The sequence below is a fragment of the Giraffa tippelskirchi genome, chromosome 1 (genome assembly GCF_054371585.1).
Source record: "Giraffa tippelskirchi isolate mGirTip1 chromosome 1, T2T-mGirTip1v1.2.pri, whole genome shotgun sequence".
Classification (NCBI taxonomy): Eukaryota; Metazoa; Chordata; class Mammalia; order Artiodactyla; family Giraffidae; genus Giraffa; species Giraffa tippelskirchi.
Window position 1 is genome coordinate 139,402,541 of NC_137275.1, and position 19,564 is coordinate 139,422,104.

Consider the following 19,564-nt stretch of genomic DNA (forward strand, 5'->3'; position numbering starts at 1 on the left):
CACAATCACTGCTACCTTTTGAACTGGCTTTTTTTTTTTTTTTTTAACAATATTGCTTTTTATTTGTTTGTTTTATAGAATGTTACTATAGGTTACCCCCTTTTGGTTAAAATGAACCTCAATGAAGAATGCTATCATGGACTGCAGTAAACCTATGCAAGTAAGATACATATGGTCCTCCAATACCATCACTCCACAGAGCTTCTCTTGCCTAGTTACATCACTTCTTTATCAAAGCAAAAGCAAGAACAATTAGTGCCCTCAATATACAGCTCAATATACACAATTCATACTGTGAATTCTTGGAAATTCAGCTACTTTTGGGGAACTAGCTGAATAGAAAAAAAATACTATTATAATTATGAAAAATACATAATTTATGTATAGGTAACATAGCATGGAAATTCTCTCAATAAGTAACAGAATTATGAATGAAAATTATAGATTAATCCATTTTGGTTAATAATGATTTGGTCAGAGCCAAGGAGATTATATTTGGATTCAGGATCAAAAAAATTTCCTTGATGCTTTTTAATGTGATTTACTGTAGAATTGAGTTTGATAGTGACTTTAGAAATCTGTTTTGAGAAAATATTAGAAGGTTAGGCAGGGACTCTCAGCTATAGAGACTCTCATAGGTTCTACAGAACCTATGAATTTCATTCATAATTGTGCTCTTTAGATTTAGCATCAAAGTATTTTCTGTCCTCTCAATAACCTCCCTGGATTTGACTTTTCTTCCCTCTAAGTCTTTCTACTTCTAATTGGAATACTGGCTCCTTCCATCCTGTAGTTAAGAACTTATCCACCCTCCATCTTTTCACAGGAAGTTTTTCTTAGCTGTTGGTATGACTGAGTCATGACTTTGCTTCAGTTTCTATCTTGGAGGTAGTCTTTAAATTCTGCCACCCTGGTGGCTCAGTGGTAAAGAATCCATCTGCAATGCAGGAGACACAGGAGATACAGGTTCAATCCCTAGGTCAGGAAGATCCCCTGGAAAAGGAAATGGCAACCCATTCCAGTATTTTTGCCTGGAGAATCCCACGGACAGCAAGCCTGGTGGGCTATAGTCCATAGGGTTGCCAGGAGTTGGACATGAGTGAAACGACTTAGCATAGCATGTATGCATCCTCCTTTTATTTCAGTACCCAGATGTCATGTGAATAGTCACTTGTTTCCTCATTGCCAATTTCAGGTCTTTATTTTTGCACCAACATGCCTATACGCCTCCTATTTTAAATTGCATGGTAACCACCTAACCTTATATTTATGTTTGTAACTCTCATATATCAATACCTTAGCCAAGTCTCTTAATTCACCAAGTGGGAACATTATATTTATCACTTTAAGCCTTCATTCTGAAAGTAAAACACGCTTCCAAACAACTCAAACAATGCCCTAGTTAAAAACTTCCCCTACTGTGGGATGAACATAAGCCTCACCTCCTCTCCTCCTCAGCTATCAGCTTTCTAGTCCAAAATGGACTTGAAATGGACCTGAAATGGACTTTTCAAGAACAAAATCTTAAAGCTCTAATGTTTGTGCCGAGCTTCCCATCCTTCCCTATGTGTTACTTAGCCCTGGCACAGTGTTTCCTACCCCTTCAATGTGGTCTTTATCAACCCCTTTCCCCAGTTTCAGAAAAGAAAGAAGTTTGCTTTTATCCTTTTCAGAGCTGGACCCAGATATTAGCTCTATTTTAATTACTTATGTGACTAGGAAAAATATTTAGGTCGTTAAATTTTCAGTCTAGACTCTCATTTGTAAAATGGGGTTACTGAACCTTCATCAAATTAAATAATTAAATAAAATAAAACTTATGAAACCTTAGCAAATTTCCTGGCATTTCAAGGATTCTAAAATGCAGTGCATATTTTATTTATTTAATTTTTTTTAGAGAAGCAATCAGATATGCCTGCAAAAATGTATGTCCTAGGACTGCAATGAGGTGAATGAAGGCAATTACCATAATACCACACAGTAAAAGTTAAGGGACAGGCTTTCTTAGGAGATTCTGAAAGCCAGGCAATAGAAGGGCCATGGTTCATTGTATTAGCATCATCCCAGGAAGACACTTGGGACCAGTTGGATAGTGTCCCCAAGGAAGAACACAGCCCCTTGACACTTCATCAATTCATAGTGTAAACTTAGAAACATACTTTAGTAGGGATAAACAGGAAGGACGTAGGCATCAGGTAATCTACTGGTCAACTCTAGGTATAAGGAGAATTTTCTTGAATTCTTAAAGTTAGCATTCCAGATCTTTATTAAATTCAGATTCAAGCTTCTAAGAAGAAGGCACAATTTGGTCCTGTAGTGAACTGAGTTCATTCAGACATTCCTACTGAGGAAGAGGGAGCCTTCTCTTCTGTTCACTCTACTGCAAGGCAGCTTGATATTCTGGGACCAGTCACTCTGACACTTCTTACGGCTCTACAAGAGGATATTTGGGTAAATTGTTTACAAGGGTAAAATCAGACTCAATCTCCATTGGGTAACAGTTTAAATAAGGTAAGTGATATCCATTTGGTGGAAAATTACAAAACCATTAAAAATGTTTCTTACTGAGGATTTAAATTTTGACAAGGACAATAATTCAGAATTGTATCTTTTAAAATAGCCTATAAAATATGACAGGTAAGAGAATCTGGTATACATTTTAATTTTGTGGGAATCATAATGAATTTGCTTCTAAAGAAAAAGGAACAGAATATTAAAAATATAATATTAAAATTGACAGAAAAAAGTAAGAATAATAAAATTAATATTATATAAAATATGTACACTAATTAAGGCAATAAAGAGTCTTCTTAAAGAATCTAAGTACTTTTGATTAGTATTTTCAAATGCAAGGAAATTCTAAGATGATGTTTATGTATGGTAGCAAAACTAAACTTAGGTGGGAAAGGTACAAATATACAAGTAAGTAGTCAACTTAACATCACTGTCAGTCCTATCAAATTATAAGATTTTGTGGAATTTTATTCATTTGTAAGTACATTATTCTATTTCTGTTCTTAAAGCCAATCTCAAATGCCAACAGTACTAAGAAAACCACACACACCAGAACCAAGCATCAGCAGGAGTAGCAGCATTAACAATGAAATCAGGAAAGAAAAAGCCATAAACATTAATTTAGTTCACTAGAAGCCCCATTATCATCACTGTAATCTTCAAAGTTGGATCACTCTGCGGTAGCTTCAGATTTAATGTTAGAATTTTCTGCGACTAAATTGAAGAAATCAGTTGCTATCATCTTCTGAGCAGAGAAATTTATTCTGTGTAATTTAATGTAAAAGAGCTTTTTATATTTGTGACCATTATGCCCTTCCACATTAGAGCAATAGCAAGACACACTGAAAAGCCAAAGGAAGCTTTACAAGCTAGACTGCTTTATTGATGATACAAAGAAATAGAGAAACCTGCAACCCAGGACACTGCATGCTGATGACATTTCGAAAGCACTTTTCCCCAGTTTGTACACTGATCCAAAATTGGATTTTTATACACTGAACTCAAACTAATGTTTATGCTGATAAGGGTCAAATGTAATGGTGAATTACAGACTCTCTTAAAGAGACTTGTTTGTACTTTGAGTTTGACCTTGGATGATTTTTACTCAAATAATCATTTTGACTCAAATAACCATTCATAAAGAAGTCTCAGAATACTTATAATCTCCACAACAAGGACTGATAGGTAAGAACCAGTATCCCTTTATGCCTTACCTGCCATTCATGTTGAGTGGGATCTAAGATCTCTACAGATGTTAGGTTTCATTAGAATTAAGACAAAATCAACATCTATAACATGGTCTCTAAAGTCTTGTAGGATCTGGGACCTGCCTAATTCAAGAGCAACATCTTAGGCTTTGCACTCTATTCTCTTTCAATGGAAATTGCCCACAAGGGTTCCACCACAGTTCTTTGAACTTGCCAGGCTTTTTTTTTTTTTTCCTTACTTAGGACCTTTCCTCTTCATCTTGTCGGTGCTTTATATTCTGACTCAAGATTTCTCTGCTGCCCTCCATTCCTCATTTGTTAGTTGTTATAGCGTCCTGTATTTTTCCTTTGTAGCACTCCTCACAATTTTATTTATTTAATTATGCAATTATGGCTGAATACCTTCTGTCTCTGTCCCAATCCACTGACATGCACATTTCAGGAAATTAGAGTCTATATACCTCTACAGGTCTTTATGCTTCTCCCAGTGATTAGACAATGGCTCCACAAAGGCTCTCCATATGCATTGGTTGATAAATTTGGGGATGCCACTGTCAAGCTCTTTACATACGCCAATTAAGTAATTTGGGCATTAATCTGACAGGGTTATGAAGTTAAGTGAAGTGATAGTCACTCGGTAGTGTCCGACTCTTTGCAATCCTGTGGACTGTAGCCCCCAGACTTCTCTGTTCATGGAATTCTCCAGGCAAGAATAGTGGAGTGAGTTGCCATGCCCTCCTCCAGGGAAGGGAATAGGAGACAGTAGGAGCCAGTATATGTGGCCTCTGATGTACTATCAGTCCCCATCATTTTGGAAGAGACTGAGAGCTCTCTTTGATTGATTGTCAGATTCTCTGAGGAAGGAAAAATAAATGTTCTGATTGGGTAAGCCCAGAAGATTTCTATATGCAGACTTTAGGTTGTTGTTATCTACCTGGGAGAAAAGGTAAATATTAGTCTACCTGGTGTTGTCCTGTCAGTAACCCATGTGTTCTCTCCATTCAAGCACTTTTACTGGGTTCTCCCTAATAATCTCTCGACTAACCTTAGGGTTTACACTCCACCAGGGCAATATAAAGTACCAGCATATAGACGTCCTAGAAATACTACAATTAGGCATACAGAAGATTTGCCAAATTTCTTCCTTTCATATTCACTATGGGGCTAGGGTCACTCATAAATGGACACTGATGACCAGCTCTGAGTTTAGGTTCCTAAAGATACATAATCAACTATATATATTAATATTCTTGGCATCTATCAGAGTGAGATGGAGCAGTGGCCTTACCAACATATTTTCTTCTTAGCCTTGGAACAAAAACTTTTTTCTCACTCAAATTAAAGAGGTATAAATAAAACTGGGGTTCCCTGGTGGCTCAGACAGTAAAGAATCCACCTGCAATGCAGGAGATATGGGTTCAATTCCTGGGTTGGGAAGATTCCCTAGAAGAGGGCATGTCAACCCACTCCAGTAGTCTTGCCTGAAAAATCCCCATGGACAGAAGAGTCTGGCAGGCTACAGTCCATGGGATTGCAAAGAGTCAGACATGACTGAGTGACTAACCACAGCACAAACAATAAAACTAATTAAGAAAGTGGTACTATAGGCATTGTAAGCATACTAAAACGAAGCTAATAAAGAAAGTATAAAAGCATTTATGATATGCTCTGTTCTATCATGACTCAATAGCAGAGTAATGACATAAAAAATGATCCAGTAATCTCAGGCAAACATTTAGCTAATATACTTGCTACACTACACAATATAAACCTTTCAATTAAAAAAAGAGCATATATTTTATAATTTAAAGGAAAAAAAAAAGCTAAGTTCAAGACCAATAATGTAAGAAAGACTCCAGAATTTTAAATTTCAAAAGTGCAATTTGGTTATTTCCTGTACCATAAATCAATGTCCTGTGTAATCAAAAAAGGAAAAATGAAAGTCTGTCTAAATTAATAACAGTTGAACAGTCCATGCATATTAATCTAATCTAACAGGTTTTATTACTCTGCAGAAATTTTCTCAAGACTTAATATCTCTTATATAAAAGAGAAAAGATAATTGGGAATGATTAAAAAATATAATTGGGGAAAATGTTCATTTCAACTATAAATGAAAACTGGTAATGAATGAGCAATGAATGACCATGAGTTCTGTCATTGCTCAATAATCATATTAAACAGAAAAATATAGCTCAGATTAAAATATTTTGAAATGGAGCTTGAGAGAAATTAAAAAAAAAAACACCTAAGTATTTTAATTTCTAATTAGGTGCCTTGAAGCAGTGGGCAATTTCACTGAAACTAAATTGCCCTTGCTACTTAAAGCCTTATAGCCAGATGACATGGTCTAACAACCCTAACACTTTTACAATTGAACTATGCAGGTTTTTATATGCTTTAAAATGTTTGAATAAAGCTTTAAAATACAGTGATATAAGCAATAGTTATAAAGAATTTCCAAACCATAAAAAACATAGATATTAAAAAAATAAAATACAGTTTTGTGTATACAAAGGTAGATATATATGTGGTATATATTTAAAGTCTATAAAAATAATACAAAAACAAATAAAACACAGCTAAAATAGGTAATAAACATTAGGCAAAAGGAAAATGTTCACCATAAAAAATTCAAATCTGATCTATTAAATCACATAATATATACATCTGTTGTTAGAAGGGGACCTCAAAATGGACTGAATTTCTTAGCCAATAAGAAAAAAGTCATATCATATGATTCAAAAACATGTCAAAAAGTACACCAGATATTTAGAAGAATTAATAATATGTAAAACATGATGTTTAGTAGAGCAAAGTTCCCCTTATGGGTTATGACAGGGCATTGTCGAACAATGAACAATAACTACAGTGACTATGACACACTTGAATTAATTAAGTATTCATGAATTATTCTGTGCCAGGCAACCTACTGGGTAGTAGCTATTTTAAAAAGTAAGTAAAACAAAAAAATCTTCATTCACTAGATTTTTATTCCAACTAGGAATGTCATAAAACAAATTTTAACTCAGTTTGGAAAATGAGTATGTTGGGGAAGCACCTGTTTATTACTGGAATGCACCGCTACCATGATAAGGCTCAGAGTCTTTTTGTTTATAAAGGTATAAATGTACCTGGTTTAGATTAAATGCATCATACCAGAACACATTTCAATAGAAGCAAGCCTTTCCTGGTACAGAAGAATATGGTACCTGTGCAGAGTTTTTTAATGCTCTACTTTAATTAACTCATGTCAACCATGAAATTGACAGCTGTATAACCTTCAGCCAGTCATCCTTGTTTTAGACAGGATAGGCCAGGTTACAATGTAGCAACAAATAGTCTCCATAACTTGATAGCTTAGAACAATAATGATTCATCTAACCCATATTACACATCAGGCATGCTTGGTGTATATACTCTATAATGTGGATGATTACCACGACACAAAGACGGGGATGGCAATTTATATACTGGCTTTAAAATGCTTCTGTCCTGACAGAATGCATGTCACACATTTCTCTGACCAAAGTAAGTAAATGACTGTATCTAACTTCAAGGGAAAAGACAAAATCAGTCCTATCCTGAATAGAAAATGGTAATGATGACCATACTTCATAAATAATGTCTACAAGGTCTAGAAGATGCTGAGAACAGCTGTGAAATTCTATTTTCCAAGAAAGGAAGTCCTGTAATACCACTAGGGAACAATTAAAATCTTCCTATAAAATTTAAGGAGAAACAAAGTCACGTGAGAGGAGAAACTGTCCATAAAATCTGACAATTTCTTCATAAATTTGGGGATAATCAGTTTCAGTTCAGTCGTTCAGTCACGTCCGACTCTTTGCAGCCCCATGGACTGCAGCATGCCAGGCTTTTCTGTCCATCACCAACTCCCAGAGCTTGCTCAAACTCATGTCCATCATGTCAGTGATGCCATCCAACCATCTCATCCTCTGTTGTCCCATTCTCTTCCGCCTTCAATCTTTCTCAGCATCAGGATCTTATTCAGTGAGTCCGTTCTTCGCATCAGGTGGCCAAAGTATTGAAGTTTCAGTTACAGCATCAGTCCTTCCAATGAATATTCAGGGATGATTTCCTTTAGGATGGACTGGCTGGATCTCTTTGCTGTCCAAAGGACTCTCAAGAGTCTTCTCCAACACCACAGTTCAAAAGCATCAATTCTGCAGTGCTCAGCTTTCTTTATAGTCCAACTCTCACATCTCTACATGACTACTGGAAAAACCACAACTTTGACTAGATGGATCTTTGTTGGCAAAGTAATGTCTTTGCTTTTTAACATGCTGTCTAGCTTGGTCATAGCTTTTCTTCCAAGGAACAAGTGTCTTTTAATTTCATGGCCACAGTCACCATCTGCAGTGATTTTGGAGCCCCCCAAAATAAAGTCTCTCACTGTTTCCACTGTTTCCCCATCTATTTGCCATGAAGTGATGGGACTGAAAGCCATGATCTTAGCTTTCTGAATATTGTGTTTTAAGCCAACTTTTTCACTATCCTCTTTCACTTTCATCAAGAGGTTCTTTAATTCTTCTCCACTTTCTGGCATAAGGGTGGTGTCATCTGAATATCTGATGTCATTGATATTTCTCTCAGCAATCTTGATTCTAGCTTGTACTTCATTCAGCCTGGCATTTTGCATGATGTGTTCTGCATATAAGTTAAATAAACAGGGTGACAATATAAAGCTTTAATGTACTCCTTTCCTGATTTGGAACTACTCTGTTGTTCCATGTCTCGTTCTAACTGTTGCTTCCTGACCTGCATACAGATTTCTTAGGAGGCAGGTCAGGTGGTCTGGTGTTCCCATTTCTTTCAGAATTTTAAGTTTGCTGTAATCCACATAGTCAAAGGCTTTGGCATAGTCAATAAAGCAGAAATAGATGTTTTTCTGGAACTCTTGCTTTTTTGATGATCCAACAGATGGTGGCAATTTGATCTCTGGTTCCTCTGCCTTTGCTAAATCCGCCTTTTCTAAAAAATAATACTATCTGCCTTTTCTAAATAATAATAATAGAATAATAAAGGCCTCAAAGTTCTGAGCCATATTGTATGGCCACAGTACTTTTAGCCTGTTTTTTTTTTTTTTTTTTTTAATGTAGGTGATAACAGAAGTCTACCTGATCTATAGAAAAGTCTCAATAAAGCATCAGTGGAACTCCTAGAATGGCTACAAAAACAAACTAGTTACAAAATCTATGCCAAGGTAACAAAATGAGGATCTCATTGGATGGGTTTACTAGAGACAATTTACTTAAAAGTTATGAAAAGTGTACCCCACATGACTGATTTTAACTTGAGAACAGATGTAAAAATCCTTCTTTCTGGCAGTAGTTAGAATGGACAGAAACACCTCAAAAATCAACACAGATGAGGTTTACCTAATAAGTCAGTAAATAACACATATTTCATTCTTTTCACAAATCCAAGCATGCATGTATGCACAAGCACTAAACACACACACACACATGACCCTTAATTAAAGAAAATGCACTTAACACACTTCAAGATGGTGGCAAACAGATTTAACAGGTAGGTAGAATAATAGCTTGATTGAAAATATAGATTGCAGAGAATAAGTTCAATATTTCAGATTTACTTTCCATGAAAGAGCATAAAGGCATATTTTCATTGAGCACTGCTAGATACTGCATACTAGTCGACTGCACTTTATATGGGAGTATGATTCTCACCTTTGATTATCCTGATAATTACTCAAGATGCTGAAGAACATCTTCATCCAAACTGAAGATGAGATGAAAGTGAGATGTAGATAAGGTTCAAGCTAAGATTACATTCTCTGTCTAATTTGTAAAGCCTCAATTTATTCCACTATAGCCAGGTTAAAACTTGGCATATTCTCTCATTCTGGAACAGGTACTGTAAACTTATTAATTAAGGTTATGATGACACTTCTATTTTCAACTAAAACATCTGTTAATTTATACAGGGGTTTCCTTGGTTTAAACCAACTTGTCATTACTTCCTCTCAATGAGAGATAAGGTGCTTAGGTTTTACAAATGCTTTAAGTGTGAACTGAAAAGATTAACAGTTCTTGCCAATGGGCACTCTGTCTATATTTTTACATAATAGTTATCAAGAAGTCACAGGGTCTTAAGATAATAAATAATCATTTCTCACAACATATCTATAAACAGGATCAGGATTAATGAACTTGCTGGCAGCATTTGGTTTCAGTTAGGAGAAGGCAATGGCACCCCACTCCAGTACTCTTGCCTGGAAAATCCCATGGACGGAGGAGCCTGGTAGGCTACAGTCCATGGGGTCGCTAACAGTCGGATGCGACTGAGCAACTTCACTTTCACTTTTCCCTTTCATGCACTGGAGAAGGAAATGGCAACCCACTCCAGTATTCTTGCCTGGAGAATCCCAGGGACGGGGGAGCCTGGTGGGCTGCCGTCTATGGGGTCGCACAGAGTCGGACACAACTGAAGTGACTTAGCAGCAGCAGCCCAAATTCAACTGCAGAAGAATCATAACTGTCCAAAAGATTTGGATTGTGTTAATACAGATCCCAAACAACCATTTCTGTCAATTTAATAAAGCAATTGGTCAGATCCCTAATTTTAAAGTCAGCAGTTCAAGAAACTTGGCCAAAAAAAAGAAAAAAAAAACCCTAAAACAATAAACAATGTTTAAATTTTTCATCATCTTTTCTGTTTATTTCACTGTGGTTTATATCTTTAATCAAATCTCTTATTCTACTTAGTTGCCTTTTTAACTACTTTGGTCATGTATGGATGTGAGAGTCGGACGATGAAGAAAGCAGAGCGCTGAAGAATTGATGCTTTTGAACTGTGGTGCTGGAGAAGACTCTTGAGAGTCCCTTGGACTGCAAGGAGATCCAACCAGTCCAACCTAAAGGAGATCAGTCCTGGGCGTTCATTGGAAGGACTGATGTTGAAGCTGAAACTCCAATACTTTGGCCACCTCATGCGAAGAGTTGACTCATTGGAAAAGATCCTAATGCTGGGAAGGATTGGGGGCAGGAGGAGAAGGGGATGACAGAGGATGAGATGGTTGGATAGCATCACTGACTTGATGGACATGGGTTTGGGTAAAGTCCGGGAGTTGGTGATGGACAGAGAGGCCTGGTGTGCTGCGATTCATGGGGTTGCAAATAGTCGGACATGACTGAGCGACTGAACTGAACTGAACTGAATGCAATATCATTTATCTTGTCTCTTTATGTATATATATATATATATATGTTTTTTTCTTATGTGTTTTCTTACAGACTTGCCTGATTTTCCTATCACCTTTCTCATCCTGGACAATTGCAATCAGTTCTCAACATGCTTTCTCATCTTGGCTGTCACCTCCTCTCTGAAGTTCTCTCTTAACCTCACACTGGATTCTAACTTCCAATAATATTCCTAAATACCATTTGAGAAATTTTCTCTTGCTGGGATGGAGTTGTATAACTGTTCATTATTTTTTCTAACCAGACTCTTGAAAAACTAACCTCTTGAAAAATTAATGGAACTTGCAAGGAAAGTATGTTTAATAGCCCATTCTTAATGAAGTATTAGCAGTCTAGCTATCAGATTTAAAAAGCCGCTATATCCTGTCTGCTCTTTAATTGAGAGATATAGTATCTATACCAATAAAAGAAATTTCCTCTGCTACTTGTGTGCTGTTTCATGCAGCTAGTTTGTGCTGATGCCACTCATTCATTCCTATTCAACTCTCTTCATTCCTTAAACTTCCCTCCCTAGACTGAAGAAGCAAGCACCCAGAAATTTAGCAGGAATTTCAGGAAAGGTTCCTGAAGGAATACAATGTCCCCTTAGATACAGTGTCCCCAAAAGTACAAAGTGGCTAGATAGAGACTCTGCATTCCGAGGATTGGCATTTTGAAACAAAAGATCAGGTAAGTTCCTAAAAATCAAGAAGTTCTGGGTAGGAGCTGAGTATAACTTAGACCAGCAGAATCTCACCAGATGAAAACCTTTCAACAAAGCAAAATGAAAGGCATGTTAAAAGATTCTTTTACTCACTTCTAGACTTGAGAAAAAGTGAGGACTAGAAATCTTGTTTGGGTAAGGGTGAGAAGTTCTAGTGGTTAATGCAGGAAGGATAGGAAATGAATTTGCTTATGTTTGAGCAATAATTAAGTTGACTTACTTGTAAAGGATGATTGGAGGTAGATGACAAGGCAAATCTTGACACTTCAGAGGTACTGAGATCTGGCTGTCTACGTGTTCCTCAAACTCTGTGCTTAGCCCTTGCAATATACAGCCAGTACTACCTAAAAGGGGATCCCAACATACTCTGCTGGATTTTTAGTTCCTATCCATGTTATGGTCCTTATGCTGAGGAGCTCCAATACTCCAAGTATTTTATCTTATTACTGATGTTTTTCTTCTCTCTTGCCAAAGCCTTGATACTTAGTCCTGCCGTTCCAGTTATAAGTTTCTTGACCACAGTTTGGATTTTCCAGTTTACTGTCTAAAAAATAGAACTCAGGGGAATTCTCCTGGGAACTAGCTTTGCTTCAGGAACCCTGGTAATCAAGTCCATACCTGTGTTTCTTTGTTGGTGTTGCTGTTTCTTTCTTTTGGTTGTTCTCCTTCCTTAACAGATTGAAATGTTATTGAAATGCAAAAGTTAAGTAAATTGAGGTCCTTTTTTACTAAAACCTATTGACTCCCTACCCATTTTAAAATCTACAGAAGGCAGTAAAAGAGAGATAAGGTAAATTAATTTGTGACAGATCAGGGGTACTAATGTGTATGTTTCTGACACCAAATCTCCTTTTTTTTTTTTTTTATTTCCACTATGCTACTCTCTTTTCCCATGCTTATCATGTAGGATCATTAGAATTTGAATTCAAAGACATCTTCATTAAAATATAATTGTCAACACACATTTTTGTTCCAGTCTATTGCTATACTCCTCAAATTAGTCTTTGTTACATTTCTTACTTAATATAATCTAAATATTTTGGATTACCCATGTGTCTACCATTTGCTGTGTGCATTCGCCTATTTTCCTCTAGGTTTTCTTCTTCTTTTAAATGTGGGTCTGTGAAAGGTAATTTTATTGAATATAGATATATAAGTTGACAATTATGTTCCATCATCACGTTGCAGGTATTATTCTGAATTCTTCAAGCCTCCATGATTGCCACGGAAAAGCCATTTACCTTTGTGGGCCATGACTCATTTCAGTCTGTTTGTTTGTTTTTTTTTTAATTTTCCCTAGACTTTCTCTGTTCAGTTGCATTACTTGTGTTTAGATGTGTATCTATCGCTACCAACCTAATACATGTCTCATTTTGCTTCTTCAGTGTGAATGTGAATGCATTTTTTATTATGATATATTATCAGCCACAAACTCTTCAAATATTGCTTCTCCCCAAATTTGAAATATTCTCCAGTAAAAATTTTATTCAGCTTAAGTTGGAATCTCTCATTTAATTGTTGTAAATAAAAGAATTCTCAATTTCTTAAGTTTCTTAAACACTCTGACATATTTGTATATTCTATGTCTATAATATAAATGTAGATGCACACATTTTATATTTATATATGCTACTGCATTCTGAATTGCTCTGAAGTTTATTTTCTCAGACTATGATTCTTGCTACACAGGTATAATGTGTGGCTTGGCACAACTATTTGTTATTTTAATCATTCTCCTTTTATCATGTGTTTGCCTTTTCTTTTGTTTTTTTTTACATTAGATTTTCTTTTTGTCATAGTATATTTTTCTTCCATTATATATTTTATAACAGTTTTACTGAGATATAATTCACATACCTTAGCACTCACCTTTTAAAGTGTACAGTGTGGTGGTTTTCAGTACATTCATAGTTGGGCAATCATTCTCACTAAGTTTAGAATACTTTTATTACTCCAAAAAGCAACCTTATATTCATTAGCAACAATGCTATCAAGAAAGAGAATATCTAGATAATCTTGCCAAATACCATTTAACTAAAAATGTAAGAGTTTATTTCCGGACTCTATTCTGTTCTGTTGATCTCTATCTATATGTTTACCCCTTTGTGGGTACTGCATGGTTTTGATTACTGCCCTTTTATATTAAGTCTTGAAATTGGGAAATGTAAGTCCTTCAAATTTCAGATTTGTTCTTTTTTTTTCAAGATCTTTTGGCTACTGTAGTTCCATTGCATTTCCATATAAATTTTAGGGAAAGCATGTCTATATCCTCCCAAAAGTCAAGCAATAATTTGATAGGTATTGGGTAGAAATAAATAAATTGACAATAAATTTAATATTTAAAAGTACAAGTATTCTTTGAATCTATAAATATGCAATGCCATTCCATTTATATACTACTTCCATCATTTCTTTCAATAATGTTTTTAGTTTTCAGCATACAGGTCTTTCACTTCTGTTATATTTATTTCCTATTCTTATTCTTTAAATGCTTTTGGTGCAATGGTAAATGAAATTGTTATTCTAATTTCATTTTTGTAATTATTCATTGCTAGTGTAGAGAAATACAACTGAAATTTGTTAATGTTCTTGTATCTACTTTGTTCACTCGTTAGTTTTAATAATTACTTATACATAACTTAGGATTTTCAAAATACCATGTCATCTGCAAATAGATATAGTTTTATTTCTTATCATCAAATTAGAATGTCTTTTATTTCATTTTTATGCCCAGTTGTCCATATCAGAACCCCCTGTGCAATGTTGAAGGAGTAGCAACAGACACCCTTGTTATTCCTGATATTAAGGGGGAACCATCATGGTTTTGCTGTCTTCTTTTATGTTATGACCAACCTAGATAGCATATTTAAAAGCAGAGACATTACTTTGCCAACAAAGGTCCATCTAGTCAAGACTATGGTTTTTCCAGTAGTCATGTATGGATGTGAGAGTTGGATGGTGAAGAAAGCTGAGCATCAAAGAATTGATGCTTTTGAACTGTGGTGTTGGAGAAGACTCTTGAGAGTCCCTTGGACTGCAAGAAGATCCAAACAGTCCATCCTAAAGGAGATCAGTCCTGGGTGTTCATTGGAAGGACTGATGTTGAAGCTGAAACTCCAATACTTTGGCCACCTCATGCGAAGTGTTGACTCATTGGAAAAGACCTTAATGCTGGGAAGGATTGGGGGCAGGAGGAGAAGGGGATGACAGAGGATGAGATGGTTGGATGACATCACCGCCTCGATGGACATGGGTTTGGGTAAACTCCAGGAGTTGGTGATGGACAGGGAGGCCTGGCGTGCTGCGATTCATGGGGTCGCAAAGAGTCGGACACGACTGAGTGATTGAACTGAACTGAATATTGCATTGTGTATATGTACCACAGCTTCCTTATCCATTTTTCTGCTGATGGACATCTAGGCTGCTTCCATGTCCTGGCTATCCAGTGCTGCGATGAACATTGGGGTACACGTGTATCTTTCAATTCTGGTTTCCTCAGTGTGTATGCCCAGCAGTGGGATTGCTGGATCATATGGCAGTTCTATTTCCAGTTTCTTGAGGAATCTCCACACTGTTCTCCATAGTGGCTGTGCTAGTTTGCATTCCCACCAACAGTGTAAGAGGGTTCCCTTTTCTCCACACCGTCTCCAGCATTTATTGCTTGTAGACTTTTGGATAGCATCCATACTGATGGGCGTGAAATGGTACCTCATTGTGGTTTTGATTTGCATTTCTCTGATAATGAGTGATGTTGAGCATCTTTTCATGTGTTTGTTAGCCATCTGTATGTCTTCTTTGGAGAAGTGTCGGTTTAGTTCTTTGGCCCACTTTTTGATTGGGTCATTTATTTTTCTGGAATTGAGCTGCAGGAGTTGCTTGTATATTTTTGAGATTAATTGTCTGTCTGTTGCTTCATGTGCTATTATTTTCTCCCATTCTGAAGGCTGTCTTTTCACCTTGCTTATGCTTATAGTTTCCTTTGTTGTGCAAAAGCTTTTAATTTTAATTAGGTCCCATTTGTTTATTTTTGCTTTTATTTCCAATATTCTGGGAGGTGGGTCATAGAAGATCCTGCTGTGGTTTATGTCGGAGAGTGTTTTGCCTATGTTTTCCTCTAGGAATTTTATAAAAAGCCCCCAACTGCACTAGTCATTTTCTTATTGTTAAATTTTACAAGTTTTTATGTTTTCCTTTTATATTAATAATTGTAGATGATAGTCTTTTATCAGATATGTCTTTGAGGAAGATTTTCACACAGTCTGTGGTATCTTCTCAGTCTCTTGAAACATTTTTTAACAGAATAGATGTTTATAATTTTAATGAAATATAGTTTATCAATTATTTCTTCCATGGAATGTGTCTTTGCTATTATATCTAAAAAGTCATCACCATACCCAAGGTCATCTAGATTTTCTCTTTTTTATCTTCTTGGAGATCTATATTTTTGTTTTATAATTAGGTCTTGGTTCATTTTGAATTAGTTTTAGCAAGAGGTGTTAAAGTCTATCTCTCTGTACAGATTTTTTTGTTGTTGTTGTTATTCTTGCTTTGTTTTGTTTGCATGTGTCTGTCCAGTTTTCCAGAATTATTTGTTAAAAAGATGATCTTTGCTGCATTAAACTGTCTTGTTCCTTTGTTAAAGATCAGTTTACTACGTTTATGTGGACCTACTGCTGGGCTCTCTATTCTCTTTCATTGATTTATTTATTTATTCTTTTAATCATACCACACTGTCTTCTCAAAAAGCTCCTGTTATTCATTTTGACTAGTTCCTCCAAAACTTACCAAAAATTTACCTCTTTAATTAATATTTGTCAACTTTGAAACTGAACAAGAACAAAAATATTCATCTCATGAGTTCGTTCCCTTTCTCTTCTATAGAAGGATCAATTTGCCCATGAAACATAGGAAAAATCTTTCTATTAGTCAGGAAGACAGAGAACAAAACATTTATCTTACAGATCATTTCAATAGTCTTCTTGATATTATTTTTTCTTTGTTGGTCTGATGGACATTTCATAATTTCCCTAATGATTCTCTTATAAACTCCCATAACACAGAGACCCTTAAATTTTTCTACTCACCAAGCATCATTTAGTATGGTGACAGGAAACATTGTTTCATCTTACTACTCTCAAATGTTTCCTTCTATTCCTCTTTTTAGTATAAGGCATTTGGAATTAAAGTAATTAATATTCTTGAAGTATTAACTCATACCTTCAGGAGACACATAACTATTCTTTGTATCAGTAAGATTTTCTACATAAAAAATCATCTCAAACATTAAACAACAAGCATTTATAATTTCTACTAATTCTTCAGGCGGCCTAGCCAGCTTTTCTGATTTCGGCAAGTTTTGATGGTATCGAATTGTCCAAGAAAGCATCCCTTGCATTTATAGAAGTTGTCAGGCTGGTTGGTCTAGGCTAAAACAAGTAACAGACCCAAGCTGATATTCAAGAGATGAGAAAAAAATATCCCATATCTTAATAGAAAGAATAACAAAGTTACATTCCAGCAGGAATGTAAAACAATCAGGAAAGCATGTGCATAACCCTTCTATGGCAATATTGAGATTCACAGTAAGTCATTTAGAGATAATACAGTTTTGGATATAATAAATCATTCATAGGGTATAAAATATATACCCATCATCCTGTTAGAATGGAAGGCCTCTCACATGTTATCGATAGTTAATACAAGGCTCAGATTAATGAATTAACTAACTATGATCAAAATTATAAGCTATATTTTTACTACTGTTTGTTACTAAATATGGCTGTAACATGCGGTTCCAATGATCTTGTCTGCATTTTAAATGTGAATCAAAGCTTTAACCAAATAAAATTTGAAAATTACATTTTATGTTCTTCTTCAATATGTAATATCACCCCATATTATAAATGCCAAGCTAAAAATCTTTTCTTATGTTATAGATTATATAAATAATTATAGAACTCCACTTTACTTTCACCACTGTATTGTTGGTTAAAGCACAAAACTAACATGTATGCAAAAATATAAAATATCAGAAAACTTGCCTATGCCTCAGTCTAGGCAAAGGTATCATGGACCCCTCTGCAAATCCCTTTTAATTATAGGAAACAAAATCAGGGATTAACCTAATTTTAAGACACTGATAGGTCTAGCACAGACTGAATTAAGCAGTTCACAAGGCACATAGTGAAAATGCTGGGTTATCTTGCTCTTGTCCAAGGCTTAAAACTATGAGGACTTCTAAAATGGACAGAGCCCTTTCAATCACTTTCTCTTTCAAAGACTTATGAGGGTAGATGAGCTCATAATAAAAGAAAGAACATTAACTTTGTCTTTTAAAAGGAGTCTTGAAGGCAATGAGGCTTGTTATCAAACTGGCATCAGATTGTACCCATTTCCATCATTTTCTGTCACCTTGCTACTAATCTCTCTCCTGGATTCATGTAAAGATCTAACTCCTAAATTCTTTGCTTGATTCCTTTTGTAAACTATATCCTAAAACCTCATATTGGATTCTGGCTTCACTCTCTCTTAAATTGCAGACTGCTTTTCAAGTTTGATGGTTGTCACCGCAGCTAACAGAGCCCAGCCTAGTTTTATTTTTAGTTTACAACACCTGGTCTACATATAATCCTTTTTTTCCTGTTTACTAACTTTTCTTCAGTCACTCTTCTTTATGTCCAACTAAGATTTTCATCTGTCCTTGAAATATTGATGAACAGTTGCAAACATATTTGGTCCTGAGTAAACACATCTTTTCGAAATAATCTAACGATATTATAAGCTACAAAGAACATAAAACAATCCCCACCTCCACAAAACACACACACACACACACACACACACACACACACAGAGGCAAACCTCTGTGCCTATGAGACAGGCAAATGTGGGAGAAGAGATGAACCAAATGGGACAATTAATATGGTTAGTTTTATGGGTCAGTTAACTTGTCTAGGCTCAGGAATATCCTGATAGTGAAAAAACATTATTTCTGAGCATCTGTGAGGCTGTTTCTGGAAGCATTTGAACTGTAGACTGGATAAAATAGATCTCCTGTACCAAAGAAAGAGGTCTTCATCCAGTCTCTTAAGAGCTTGGATAAAACGAAAAGGTAGAGGAAGGGAGAATTTAATCTTTTCTTGACCTGGAACTTCCATCTTTTTTAGCCTTTATACATCAGTGTTCTTGGCTCTTGGAATTGAATCTACACCATTATCCTTTCTGGCCCTGATTTTTGGGTCTTTGGATTAGAACTGAGACACAATCAGCTCCCCTCATTCCCAGCCTTTAGGACTGAATCATACTACTGGCTTCTGGTTTTCCAGCTCACAGATGATAAATCGCAGGACTTCATAGATTCCATAGTAGTGTGAAACAATTCTTGTAATAAATAAAGAATATATAATTGGAGCTCTAACTATATCTATCTATCTCCTATTTGTGCTGTTTCTCTGGTGAATGCTGACCAATACATGAAACTTTACAGAATGATTGGGCTGGACCAGGTAGTATATCTGGCCCTTTGTTTACACTGTCTTACCTAATGCTCAGCAAAAGCTGAATTATTATTATTATTTCTATTTTAAAGATATTATTTAATTTCTATTTTAAAGTATTATTATTTCTATTTTAAAGATAAGAAACAGTGACAAACTTTATTTTTGGGGGCACCAAAAATCACTGCAGATAGTGACTGCAGCCATGAAATCAAAAGACCCTTGCTCCTTGGAAGCAAAGTTATGATCAACCTAGATAGCATATTAAAAAGCAGAGACATTACTTTGCCAACAAAGGTCCATCTAGTCAAAGCTATGGTTTTTCCAGTAGTCATGTATGCATGTGAGAGATGGACTATAAAGAAAGGTGAGCACTGAAGAATTGATGCTTTTGAACTG